The 14179-nt window shown below is 33.5% G+C and overlaps 1 protein-coding gene across 7 annotated transcripts in view; it reads right to left on the reverse strand.

Moving 5' to 3' along the window:
• The window catches only part of CNTN4 (contactin 4), a 902287-nt gene that overhangs the window by 601793 nt on the left and 286315 nt on the right, over nucleotides 1–14179 (reverse strand). The window contains exon 4 of one of the 7 annotated variants that reach the window (XM_077772907.1): nucleotides 1348–1402. The exons of 4 other annotated variants lie outside the window; for them this stretch is intronic. The gene's annotated coding sequence lies outside the window, so the exon portion shown is untranslated. Of the gene's footprint in view, nucleotides 1–1347; nucleotides 1403–10618; nucleotides 10721–14179 lie in introns of those variants that run through there. 2 more of the 7 variants (XM_077772906.1, XM_077772910.1) reach the window with 2 other exon arrangements.

The raw sequence follows: 14179 nt of genomic DNA on the forward strand, positions 1-14179 counted from the left end.
TGGGGCGCCTGGGTGGCTTAGTAGGTTAAGCGTCCGACTTTCGCTTAGGTCATGATCTCGCGGTTCGTGGGTTCGAGCCCCGCGTCGGGCTCTGTGCTGACTGCCAGCTCAGAGCCTGGAGCCTGTTTCAGAGCCTTGCTCACACTGTCTCTCTCTGTCTCTCTCTCTCTCCTAGAAATAAATAAAACATTATAAAAAAATGATATTGATTACTTTCCTAAATTCAATGTCCCAGATATCATTTGTGTTACTTCTTCTTAGTATAGGACATCCTGTTTTCTATAAATCAGAAATGTTGAATGATTTCCTTTTGTTTAAACCGTGGATGTGCTTTACAGAAGTGGAATCTCTTTACTGATTCTTTATTTCTGCTTTATCAACAGTTACTAAATACACAAATGCAATTGCCAACTATAGTTTTATGCTGACACTAGACCATGGCAAGCAGCATATTACAGGGCAGGAAGTCAACTTTGGCTATCTGGAGGAAATTCCTTTGTTGATAACGATTCAGTAGTAATTTCAGTACTTGTGCTGTAAGCAGTTTTATGTTGTAAACCATGTGTCTTAGTTATTAGTATTTGTAAATACTCTCTAAATATTATTTTCTAGAGGTTTCTCAAATCTATTTGTTAATTTTTTTATAATCACTTCTGAAGCAATTTGCTGGCAGGTTATTAATAGGAGGGGATGACAAGGCAGTAGATGTTCACCAGCTTGCTCAAGACCCCACAGCAAACATGAAAGAGCTTAGTGCAAACTCAGTATATTTGCATTCAAAGCTTGATTGAAATTGTGGGATTGACTTTGTATTCTCCTTAAAAAGCTCAAAATGTAGTTGTTAATGTTCTTGGTTGGCTTGTGATACAGTAGATACTGTATTGGATTGAAGGGACTAGTTTCTACACCTGATTTGCCACCAACTGTCTATCTGACTATGGACAAATAAATCCTGGACAGAACACCCCACATACTCTCCACTCCTGTTGGGCTTATTCTCATATACCTACAAACTTACAGTTGCTTTAACACTGAAAAGAGAAGGAAAGAGGAGACATGGAGAGTATGTTTTATGGAAACAAAATGTACCTCCTTCTGGTCTAGGACAGATAAACAACGAAAGGGAGTGGGTAACATGTCACACAGGTACGTGAAGACATTATTTATAATATATCTGCCAGGTTAGTTACCAAACTGTGGGATTTCTTGTAAATGCAGCAAACCCCATGCAGGAGTAGGTCAGGACACCACTTTTTATACCACAATTTACACAGGTTTTTCAGAATCAGTAGCAAACTGGAAACTCATATGAGAAAGAATTAAAGAGTCAACAAATATCATATCTACCAAGGGAGGAAGCCAGTCCAGCAGTAGGCAGCCTTTGATATGTCAACATTCTCATCTGTAACACAAGATGGTTGAATTACCTACCAAATGTCATTTATGTACAATTATGAATATTCACCTTATATTTCACATATGTCACATGAGGCAGATATTTCTATTACCCCCATTTTAAAGATACCAACTCTTAAGGCATAGCCAAATTAAGTAAATTTTCCTTAGGACACAAAGTCAATACATGGTAAAGTCAGAATGTAAGTGATATAATCTATAAAGTCTCAAATTTAATCATCTTACTCTTTTTGGAGGGTTTAGGTGACTCATGATAAAGAATTACCTTATAAGAAAATCAGCTCCTCACTTATAAAACTTTTCTTTTTGATTATGTAAAATCAGTATCTTCTTAATATATTTTTTAGTTTCTCCCTCTAGTAGATTGTTTGCTGTATAAGGATGTGATCCTGGTATTGTATATGTCACTTAAAAATCCCAAAACATGGAATCTATTTAATGCTTATTAGATAGCTGCTAAATGACTAAATAATTCTCAATCCTAATCTACCTTTTATTGAAATCTGCATAATTAAGAATACAGTAATAACAACATAAATTATAACTTTGGTTATTAGGCTTCCAGAGTTGTTACTGAAGAAGGTAAATGTGGTAAAAATCCAGAATTCTAATTCAACAATGCCAATATAAGTTACAAACAAAATTTCAAACAAGAGGTAAAATTAAACAAGGCCAACAGCAACAGCTACAATATATAAATGGAATTTCACAGTGCTTAGGAAGTTTATTAAACACAAGGAAATTATATTATTAATAGAAAAATAAAATGTTTAAAAAGATAGGAAAAGGTAAAAGGAAATTAGTCTAGCAGACTGTCAAAGCAAAGCACTGGTTATACACAGAATACCAAGCAAAACTACTTTCCTTCTTATTATTAGACTAAAAATAATGTGATGTGTTCAACCCATTTTCTTCTTTCTTATAAAATGACCCAACACGTCCCTTCACTGAAAATGTTATGACTTTATAAAAGCACCTAACCATTTCCCACACCTGGTTAAGCCCAATGAAACTCTGCACTATTACAAAGCTGATCCATAAACTCCAATTCTATAAAATTCATATAGATTACTAGGAGGCTTCAGCTATAATGGTTCTCTCATTCAGAGAGCACAGGTTTGATGCAGGTAGAACATTATGGGGCCTTTACAAGCCAACATAATCAATACTGTTACAAAATGTGGTTGATCCTGGAATGGCCACTCATGCTGAGAAGGCTAAGGATAGGGGCCACATAACGTAACAGTGGGCTCTCAGCATGAATGATAGATGGAAGAATACATTTAACACTATAATGTTTGATTAGGTAGCAGTCTTTTAAGTCATCTGAGAAGTCAGAATACCTCATCTACAGGATAAAGATAGGGGTGCTCATTAAACGAGTTACCAAAACAGAAAGTGATTAAATCTACACTTGTACTACATTTAACATGTCGGAAATAAACATTTAGATGAAGAGGAAACTGCTTCCCAATTTTAAAATAATGGAAAAGTTGTTGTTTTTTAATTTTTTTTTTAATTTTCATTAATTTTTGGGAGAGCGAGCGACCAACGGTGGAGCAGAGAGAGAAGGAGACATAAAATCCAAAGCAGGCTTCAGGCTCTGAGCTGTCAGCACAGACCCAATGTGGGGCTTGAATTCATGAACCATGAGATCATGTCCTGAGCTGAAGTTGGACGCTTAACCAATTGAGCCACCCAGGCGCTCCTACAGGAAGAGTTTTCTAACAAAATTCATTACACCATTTATTATTTTCCTTTCTTTATATGTTTTTCTTTCAGTGTAGAAATGAATTATTGCTGGTTCTAAATAGGATCCTTGAAACTATATTCTTATTTTTTATTTTTTTGAAGTTTTTATTTATTTATTTATTTATTTATTTTAATTTTTTATTTCTAAGAGAGAGAGAGAGAGAGAGCGTGAGCAGGGGAGGGTCAGAGAGAGAGGGAGTCACAGACTGAAACAGGCTCCAGGCTCTGAGCTGGCAGTCAGCACAGAGCCCGACGCGGGGCTCGAACCCACGAACAGCAAGATCGTGACCTAAGCGAAAGTCGGACGCTTAACCGACTAAGCCACCCAGGTGCCCCAAAGTTTTTATTTATTTTTGACAGAAAGAGAGCAAGCATGAGCTGGGGAGGGGCACAGAGACAGGGAGACACAGAATCTAAAAGAGGTTCCAGGCTCCAGGCAGTCACCAGAGAGCCCATGCAGGGCTCAGACTCTCAAATCAGGAGAGCATGACCTGAGCCGAAGTAGGACACAACCGACAGAGCCACCCAGGGGTCCCAAACCCATATTCTTAAATATCTGATCTGAAGTGTTCTCTTTGTGCTATTTTTGGCATTTATTATTTTTGATTTTGTATTATTATAATGAAGGCTTTATTTAAAAAAAAAAACAGTTTCCTTCTTTTACTATATCATAGGAAAATTAAATATATATATAAAAAAGTTGTTCTTTGAAAATATAGATGTGACAATTTTTTGTAATTAGTTTTTAAAAACTTTATTGATTTCTTCTACAGTTAATGTTTCTCAGGTTTTCTTTTGAAACTACTATAAGTATACTCTTTTACTTCTGAGTATGTCAATAATAATCACAATAAAAATGATACAATTATAAAGAAAAGTGTAATCATTTGAATCCCCAACATAACTGCTTATTATTATATTTTAGTAAGAATCATTTTACTTATTACTTCAATGCATATATGCCATTTTTGTTCTCATATTCTTTCAAAGGAGCCTTTTTTCTCACTGTCTTTTTTAAATCTAATATGCTTATTCTATTTTGGGGGAAATATCATGTGGAACACAAGTGCACAGTCTTATGCTAAGCAATGTAGAAGAAACTAACACCTATATGTGCTCCATTCTGACAGAAAGGATGAGACACCTACATAAATAATTCAAATGACTTCTCTGGTATGTCAAAGGCACCCACCAGCTATCCTGCATTATTAGAAAAACTTGAAATTCCCCAAGTTGGGACAATCTTACATCTACCACCTGTCAGCCAAGTCTCCATGCCATCTATTAATAATATGCTCCAGGCACCGTCCCTATTGTTCACGTTAAGAGGGAGATTTAAGTTTCTGCCATCATTGACACCCATTTAATAACCCAATATAATTCTGGATTCCAATGTAGGGGTTATGCTAAACACTGAATCACAAATCTGAAATGTTTAACAACATAATCTCCAACTGTAGCCACCATTACTAGGTCCTCAAAAAAAGAAACTTTATTTATATATTTTTATATTCAGAGCTTCATGTAGAAATCGTTATGGAATAAGAGACCTATTAAGAAAAATTTATTTTTCAAAGCTAAAGAATATAGAATGACACACCTCTATGTCTAAGAAATTTGATGTTTATCTTTCTTTCACACCTAAAGCAGGTTAGTGTTTCAAAAAGGGAGGTTTGCATTTTCTTTTTTTATTCTTAGAAGTAATATCTGGATTCTGAAAGTAAGCAGTTGAGAAATGATTCAATCAAGACCATTGTTGAAGTAATTTAAACTGTAGTATATCATTATTTGTAGTCAAGAAGCAATTTTTCTATAGCTATTATTATCATTTCACTTTGGTTCAGCTAAAATACAGATACAAGAACCAAAATGAGTAAAAAGATTTAGTCCTTTAGTAATTTCAATTATAGAAAATAATCAATAAGTTAATTCCATTCACATATTACATTTTTACTATGCATACATATTATATATTTATCACCATATGGAGTCTTATACATATTTTGAATAAAAATGACTGTGTGCTGGGAATAGTAATAAAAATAGCTAACATTTACTGAGTGCTTATATGTCTCTGAGTGTATAGTCTAATTTAATGACCATAACAACTTTATGAGGTAGGTTCCAATATCATCATTTTTACAAATGAATAAAGTAAGATCCAGTGAATTTAAGTAAATTGCTCAAGCCATACAATAACATGTACAGTATCTATGATTCAAATTCAGGCAGTCTGATTCTAGAGCATTCCATCGTAACTACTTATTTAATGATATATAAATATAGGAAAAAAAATCTGTTACCAAAATGTCATCAATTATTTAGTAACTTAGTTAAACTATATCAAATATTGATGTATAGTCATGAGAAAGTAACATGTTCTCATTTTAACACAAAAGGCCTAGGACCCCGACATTTGAGAAGTCTCATTTCTTGCCATTAAAAAAACAAAAACTGTGGTGCCTAGGTGTTTCATTCAGTTAAGCACTTGACTTCAGCTCAGGTCATGATCTCATGGTTTGTGGGTTAGAGGCCCACATCTGGTTCTATGCTGACAGCTCATAGTCTGGAGCCTGCTTTGGATTCTGTGTCTCACTCTCTCTGCCCTTTCCTCTGCTTATGCTCAGACTCTCTCTCTCAAAATATAAACATTAAAAACAACAACAACAACAAAGCTCTACACACATATTAATCTACATACATGTAATCTATGTTGTAACTTAAAAATGAATTATATGACATTAAAAATATAAGAAATGAGGTGCCTGGCTGGCTCAGTCAGTGGGGCATGTGACTCTTGATGTTGGGGTTGTAAGTTTGAGCCCTATGCTGAGTGTAGAGATTGTTTAAAAATAAAATCTTTAAAATATATATGTAAGTAACAAATAATGTACAAAATTCAAAATAAGGGTAAATGCATTAAATAAAATGGAAAAGAGAAGAATAAGAACAGAAGGATCTACAGTTGAAACTGCACATATGCATCTTCTAAAAACACCAAGGTCTGGAAATGAAGGTAGATTTCTAGAGGAAGAACATGGATGTTCTAGAAGCACTGCCTATCTATGGAGAGTCTCTGAGTAATTACACTGAGTGAATAGTCAATGTTAATACTCTTTCTAAAGGTAAGTACATGAAAAACTTCAAGATGTCATCCATACTGAACAGATTGGTTATTTCAAATTCAAATTAAATGCAAGAGAAGTACTCCCTGCTAATATCTGACCTCAGTTCACTAGGAATGGTCTCTAAACATATCTTATATATTCCATAGACTAAATCCCATGGTCTTGATTCTTTCACATCCAACAGAGTTAACAATTTTATGCTGATTCTAACATAGTTATTCACTGGATGTCATAAAAGAAGATCAAAAGCAGAAAATCAGAAGCTTTGAATGACAGTGGGGTGTAAATATAAAAATATATAAAAATAAATATAAAAACTATAATGAGATATGACAGCAGTGTAAGAGAAAAACAACAAAAGCTATAAAACTTAAAACAATACATTACAATAATCAGTTTCCAATGGTACCATAAAGATGATCATATACTTGGGAAGATATCAAAGTATATAGTTTGTTTTAGAATATTTTTAATATAAAATAATTTTAAACAATTCTGACATTTAAAAAAGGAATTCTTTATATTTAACCCCTTCCCCTTGGGGTTATGTTTAAAAGATCTAATTATATTAGCATTTTCATTATAATGCTAAAAAATAATAAAACATTTCCTGTATGATGGATGTGGGGGGAGGGGGGGATGGGCATGGAGGAGGACACTTGTGGGGATGAGCACTGAGTGTTATGTGGAAACTAATTTGACAATAAACTATTAAAAAAAAACAAAACATTTCCTGTATGTTTAATGAGAACACATTAAATATGTGAAATACATGAAAACTGTAAGTAAAATGTTATCAATTAATCAAACATCACTTAGTACCTATTAGGTGCCAAAATGTGCAAGATTCTCAGAAATCAGGGAATAATGTCAAAGGACTTCTACTTTGGAAAGTTGGCAGGGTAGGACATAAAGAGTAATACAAAAAGGAAAATGAGTGGTCACCAGGGGAGGGGATTGTGCCACGTGGTACAAGCTGGGGGCCATGTGGATAGAAACAAGATAATTAAATCATTTGTCTAATGTGCTTGCTAGAAAATTTCTGAGATTTCAAGAACATTTAAACACAGTTTTGGGGTTTTTTAAAATAATTTTCACAGCATGAGAAATAGAAAAGTCAACGACTACCTCATATGAGTATATACAACTGACAGAATCGAGGAGAAATAGATGTGGAAATATTTTTAGGTATGTCTATCACCAGGCAAGTGGAGAAGGAGATGGTGGTAAGAGCACACACCCTATGCATGGATGAATCTCAAAAAATGTCACATGGAGCAAACAAGCCAGGCACAAAAACAATGCATACTTTGCTGATTCTATGTATATGAAGTTCAAGAACAGGTAAAACCACATGAGCGACAGAAGTCAGAAGAACACATGCCTCAGGACAGAGAGGTGCTGACTAGGAAGAGGTAAAAGAGAACTTTCCTCAGTCAGTGAAAAGTGAGATTTATCTCGATCTGGGTGTTGGTTAAATAAGTACATACACTGAGCTATACACTTCAGATTTCTTTTCTTTTTACAGTGTGCAAATCTGTACACTTTTACAGATGAATAGAAGTGTGTAAGTTGTATTTAAATTGAAAAGGGGGAAATATGCCTCAAAATTCAACTACTGTAGAATGAAGGGAAAAGAGGTACAAAACAATGAAATTTACATGTCATGTTCAAAACAAAGAAACTCAGTATCTTTTCCAAGTGACTTAATAGAGAAAGAAAGAGGGGGGAGGTAGGGGGAATGAAAAGAGAGAGTAAAAAAAAAAAAAGAGAGAGAGAGAGCAATTAGTGTAGTGAATGATACAAAAGAGCATTGTGGAACTCTCAGTTTCTAAGATAAAATTCCTTTTTGAAAAGACATTCCATAAAACTAAATACAGTAATCACCTAAAGGCTGCAACTTCTACATTTTTATATAAATAGTCTATCTTTCGCCAGAACAAATGTACTTAATTAGTATTTTATTAGTTTATACTTTTAGGTATTGTATTAAATAAATAGATCAATTTCTGTACAGAAATAAATATGTGTCCGCATGTCATTTTGCAAGTTAACTAAATAATAACCAAGGTGGAGACTCATGATATTAAACACCATCATTTTAAATTTTAAGTCCAGTTGAAATACAGCTATTGCACTGGAGCTTACTCTGAACACCCAAGATTACAAAAGCAAAGCTGAACTAATTAGGAACTTAAGGACTAGTTCTGAAGTTTATTAACATCACACGTTAGTAAAAGTAACATTTAGTTCTGCTTGACCAAGATGTCACTAGCTGTACTAAGTCTTCTTAAATATGCAAGCACAGAGAGTTAACTTATCCCAAGCTTATTCACATGAATGAACTGACCTAGTCTTTGATTTCTGATATCTCAGTAAAGAACACGTATTATAAATTAATAACACTGAAAATACACCTGAAATTGACTTCTGGTGAAGTCTGCAGAACCCCAGCAACCTAGTCCTTGCTTTCTACACAGTTTTATTTTGGCTACCAACAATGAAGCCAGCTATGTAATACATGAGGATATGAGAGAGAATATGAAAATAGGAGAATAAAAGCGGTATCTTCAAATATCCTCTGAGAGGATAAAAATGGAAGATTACCATTTCACAACTGTCAAGAGAAGGGATTAATTTTAAATCATTTTCTATTTCTACTGCCTGATGTGGTAGTCAGATGAATAGAAGGCCATTGTCTTTATTCATTAATTTCAAGAGATTGTTAGAAGATGGAAATCTTTTGGAATTATTGTGCCTCTGTAACAGTCTTTATCTAAAAACTATGACCTTAAAGAATACTTTGCTCTTCTAACTGTAAATGTTGTCAGAAGGCTGAATCAGAGACAGGCTGTCAACACAGATTTTCAATGTCTGTCCCACAAAGTTCATTTGAGGGTCTTTTGTCTTCTTACACTTGCCAAGATAGCATTTTATCAAAAAGAACATGATTTAAATCAGATAAATGTTTAAATGTAATTATTTCTGATGTTTCTCCTCATAAGCCAACAGCGGATTAAAAACTGTAAATCATGAAACTATGATATTGCTAACTTACTGTAACCTTCTCCAATACTCAAATTTTTATCAGTGATCCAATGGAATCCTATCTTGATGTGGTGACTACATACCGACAAAGCCATGCCAGTGAACTAATTCTTGCAGAAACTATCAGCTCAGAGGTCAAAGAGCAAGAAGACAATGTCCCTACAGCAATATATGTGTATAAATTGTTTTTAAATCAGATAAAAATATTTTTTTGTAGGGGCACCTGGGTGGCTCATTCTGTTGAGTGTCCGACTTTGGCTCAGGTCATGTTCTCATGGTTCGTGGGTTTGAGCCCCGCATCGGGCTCTGTGCTGACAGTTAGCTCAGAGCCTGGAACCTGTTTCTGATTCTGTATCTCCCTCTCTCTCTTACCCTTCCCTGTTCATGTTCTCTCTCTCTTTCTCTCTCAGAAATAAATTTTTAAAAAAACATAAAAATACAGTTTTGTAAATATTTAAAAATACAGAAAATAAACAATAAATATATATTTAAACACATGCATCCTTTTTCATAAATGTATAATGTATAAATAGATAATATATGTGCATTTTTCTTTCAAATGGAGAATAGCTATCATGAAACATGTTTATGTCTCTGAAATTCATATGGAAATGCAGCCAAAATATTCTTGCAGAAATGAAATAAAAGAGATTGAAATGGGATCTGAAAATAAATGTTGACCACGAAGTTATGAGCCCATAGTTACGAATTAATTTTGTATATATTTAAAATCATTATATGCAATCTTTAAATCAGTATTGAAAAGATTCTTGGAAAATTTCAGAACTTTAAAAAAAGGAAAAATTGTTTTTATTAAATAAAATCTACAAGATGAGTAGTGTGCCTTAATTCCCTGGAATTCATAACATTTGAGAAGATGATCCCAAAGCTATAATTTTGTTCTCCTTAAATTCTAGGTGTGTAAACACAGCTATGGTTCATTTGCTTTTAATGATACAGATGTGAAAGATAGTCTCATAATGCAAAGATTTAATCTGACTGATTAGCTGAAGAGCAGATTTCTATCATACAAAATCTACCATATATGTGCAAAAAAAATTACAGAGTACGTTTTGAAAATAACGTTCAAAGCTTAGTGTTTTGAACATTATGATATCTTCAGTAAGTCATAAATAGGCATGGTCTCAGTCTCCCCATCTATACAATGAAAGGATTGTTCTAAAATTGCCTCTAAAATCTCTTCTAATTCAAACGGAGATGACACTAACATCTATTATCACATTCAGTTGTATGATGAAGCTATTTTCACTTACTGTTGATCATAGTACTTTTGTCATATGGAGAAATTATGAGATAACACATACTGATAGGTCAGTTTTGTTCCTTATTCTTTCTCACTTTTCCATTGCATCATTCTGAAAAAAAAATTGGGAACCTGTGTCTTAACAATTTATTGAAATGAACCACATGCCCAAATATATACACTGAAGATTCCCTTCATCTACTATCTCTATTTATTACATAAACCACGACCATGTTTCTAAGAGTGACTTCCATTAGCAAACTGCTGGCATGACTTTCCCCAAATGAGAATTATAAATGATACTCTTACTGCTTTTTTTTCTAAAGTACATTTTCCTAATATTTAATTTATAAATCATTTCCCAGATGTATTAGTAATAAATGGTTGAAGGCGGCAGACAGGTCTCCAACAAGAAAGTAGCATGCTCACTGTTTATTGGGAGGCCTCATTAAAAAGGCATCAAGAGAAAGCAAAATAAAAACAACCTTGTGAACCCTTGTAATTGGTCTCAAGGGATATGTAACTCTAAGGATATCAATACAACAATGCCCTAGTCCAAAGTCCCTCAAAGGTTGTACAGAAAATATTTATTTGGTGGTATACTATTTAAATAAGACAGTTACTTATGATAAGAATGAAAACAGGTCAAAAAATAAATGCCACCTGATTTCAGATATTGTATTCCTAAAATAGTATTTTTTATAAAATGCTCATCCTAATCCTTTTGAGCTATCATGCTACTGAGAAATGAAGTAATTTTAAACAAACATATTAGAAATGTTTCCTATGTATGGAGAAGTATGCAGATACATACATACATTAAATATATAATATACACACATATATCATTAGTGGCATGGTAGTCCATAATGTAGACATATCACATATGGAATATTTCATGAAGATTAATCATATAGAGTGACTAACCTTTAAATTTACTGGATTTCAAAATACTTGTTATGGGGCATCTGGGTGGCTCAGTCAGTTAAGCATCTGACCCTTGGCCTAGGCTCAGATCATGGTCACATAGGTTCGTCATTTTGAGCCCCTTATCAGGCTTCACACTGTCAGTGTGGAGCCTCCTTAGGATTGTCTCTTTCCCTCTCTCACTCTGCCCATCCCCCACTCACACATTCTCTCAGAATAAAGTTAAAAAATAATAATAAAATACAATAATTAAATTAAATAATATACTTGTTCTTATTAGGATCTCCATTGTAGAGATAAGTAGAACTTTTTATGATTGCATTGTTAGTCATCAGACATCAAAATTTGACATTTTGACTGATGTGGAGTATCAATTTTTACATATCTTACTATTTTTGCCTTTTCATGATCCAAAGGGGGGTATCATACCATATGACAGATGAGGAAGCAAGTCCAACAAATGTGGCCAAATGAGGCATGAAAGTCAGATTAATAAATGAGAGACATACCACCAAAATCTCACTCCAGTGTTCTCTGTTTTATGATATTTCTCTGTTCTAAGACATTCTTCCATGTAGTGAGATAGATTTATGGCAATTACTATCAAAAGTTAGTAGATCTTGGTTGATCCAAAGATCAAGGGGTGTATAAAATGGATGTGCAAAGAAAAAAAAAGAAAACCCTAAAAACATGTCAAATATCAACATGATTCTTTAGATACATATACATTTCTCAAAAGCTGTTTGACATCTGATTAATCTCAAAACTTATTCCTCTTTGCTTTGAGCTAAATAGGTTATAAGTAAAAATAACTTCCTTTTCCATGGGCCTTTTCCTCGATGCAAATGTGCATGCTATATGATTAATCATACTGATCTATAGCTGCCAGTTTCAGATACTAACACACGAACCAAACACATGAACTGAACCCTTCAGATGCTTGATTTTAGTATCTGCTTTATACAAACAAAAACAAAGACAAAAAACTAACATGAGGTCCTGGAATTCAGAGCACTAGATTCAAATTTTTTTCCCTCATTCTTGCTTTACCTCCTAGTATAAGCATATACACATTTATCTGCTGATTCACAAGTAACTTAGGACTAGTAATACTCTAGGAGGTAGCTTGAACATTTTAGCTCAGATACTAGCTATACACATAGTATATACAACAGTTCTGATCAGTTGACTAAATATAAATCTGTTCTTATATTTATATATTTCTTTTCAGAAAATAATACATGTTTAAAATAACAAATATGTGAAAACAGAAAAATAAAATTTACCTGTTACCTTACTCTCAAGAAACCATTAGACAGTATTTTCTTATAATGCTTCTGGTTCATTTTGCTATATTTAATAACATTATGATGAACCTTTTCACATATAATGTCTTGGCAGAATTCTTGTTTATTAAATTGGATTTAAAAAGCAAATGACCAAGTGGCACCTGGTTGGCTCAGTCAGTTAAGCATCCAACTTCGGATCAGGTAATGTTCACACGTTTGTGAGTTTGAGCCACACATCAGGATGTGCTCTGACAGTGCAGAGCCTGGTTGGGATCCTCCATCTCTTCCTCTCTCTCTGCACCCACCCCCCACAACTTGTGCTCCCTCTCCCTCTCTCTCAAAATAATAAATAAAAGTAAAAATGTTTTAAAAAGCAGATGAACAAAATCTGCCAAACAACGCATTAACAAAATATTTTCTTGATCATCCGTATCATATAAGTATAGAAAATACTGTTTAGAGCAATACTTACTATTTAGAGCAATACTTACTGAATAGAGATTCAATAAAAAGCTACATTGAATAGAAACACAAGGACAAATATTATAGCATTCTAATTACATGAAATACATAGAATAGGCTGATTCACTGAGACAGAACATATATCAGACATTATCTGGAGGTCAGGGTGGGAGTAATGGAAAATTGTTGCTTAGTGACCACAGAGTTTCCCTATGGAGGTGAGGAAAAACTTCTGGAAATAGTGGTGACAGTGGTATAATATTGGGAACATAATTAATCACATTCAATTGTACACTTAAAAATTATTAAAATAGCAAATTATATGTTATACATATTTTACCACATTTTTAAAAGATGCATAAAATAATTAGAATTTAACTCAAAGAGAATTTTAAGCATAAATACATGACAATAGCAATATTATTATACAATATAAAAGTTACTACTTAATGTCTATTAATTAATATAAAATAATATATAACATTGGCAATGTCTTAAATATTCTGATAAGTGCTTATTTGTTGTATCATATTTAAACTTCACAGTAAGCCTGTAAGTACTAAAAATTAAAAAAACTGAGGCTTAATAAACAGTTAAGTTTTACGTGGTCACAGAGTCTTAAATGGGGGAATCAGTACTTATACCACATTTGTGTGACTCTGAAGCCACTGCTTTTAATTATTGTGCTATATAAACTGTATATTTCATATGTTGTGTCTCCCACAGTCTCTGTATCATTAGGTCTACTTAAAAATACATAAATTGTAGCTTAAAGAGGTTACACAAGTACACAATGTTATTAGAATGCTAGTTAGCAGAAGAATCAGACTTTACAAAAATTATTTTAGACTAAAAATGGCAAAAATAGTACAGAGATTTCCCAAGTATTCTTC

Source organism: Crocuta crocuta, unplaced genomic scaffold (genome assembly GCF_008692635.1).
Source record: "Crocuta crocuta isolate KB4526 unplaced genomic scaffold, BGI_CrCroc_1.0 scaffold489, whole genome shotgun sequence".
Lineage (NCBI taxonomy): Eukaryota > Metazoa > Chordata > Mammalia > Carnivora > Hyaenidae > Crocuta > Crocuta crocuta.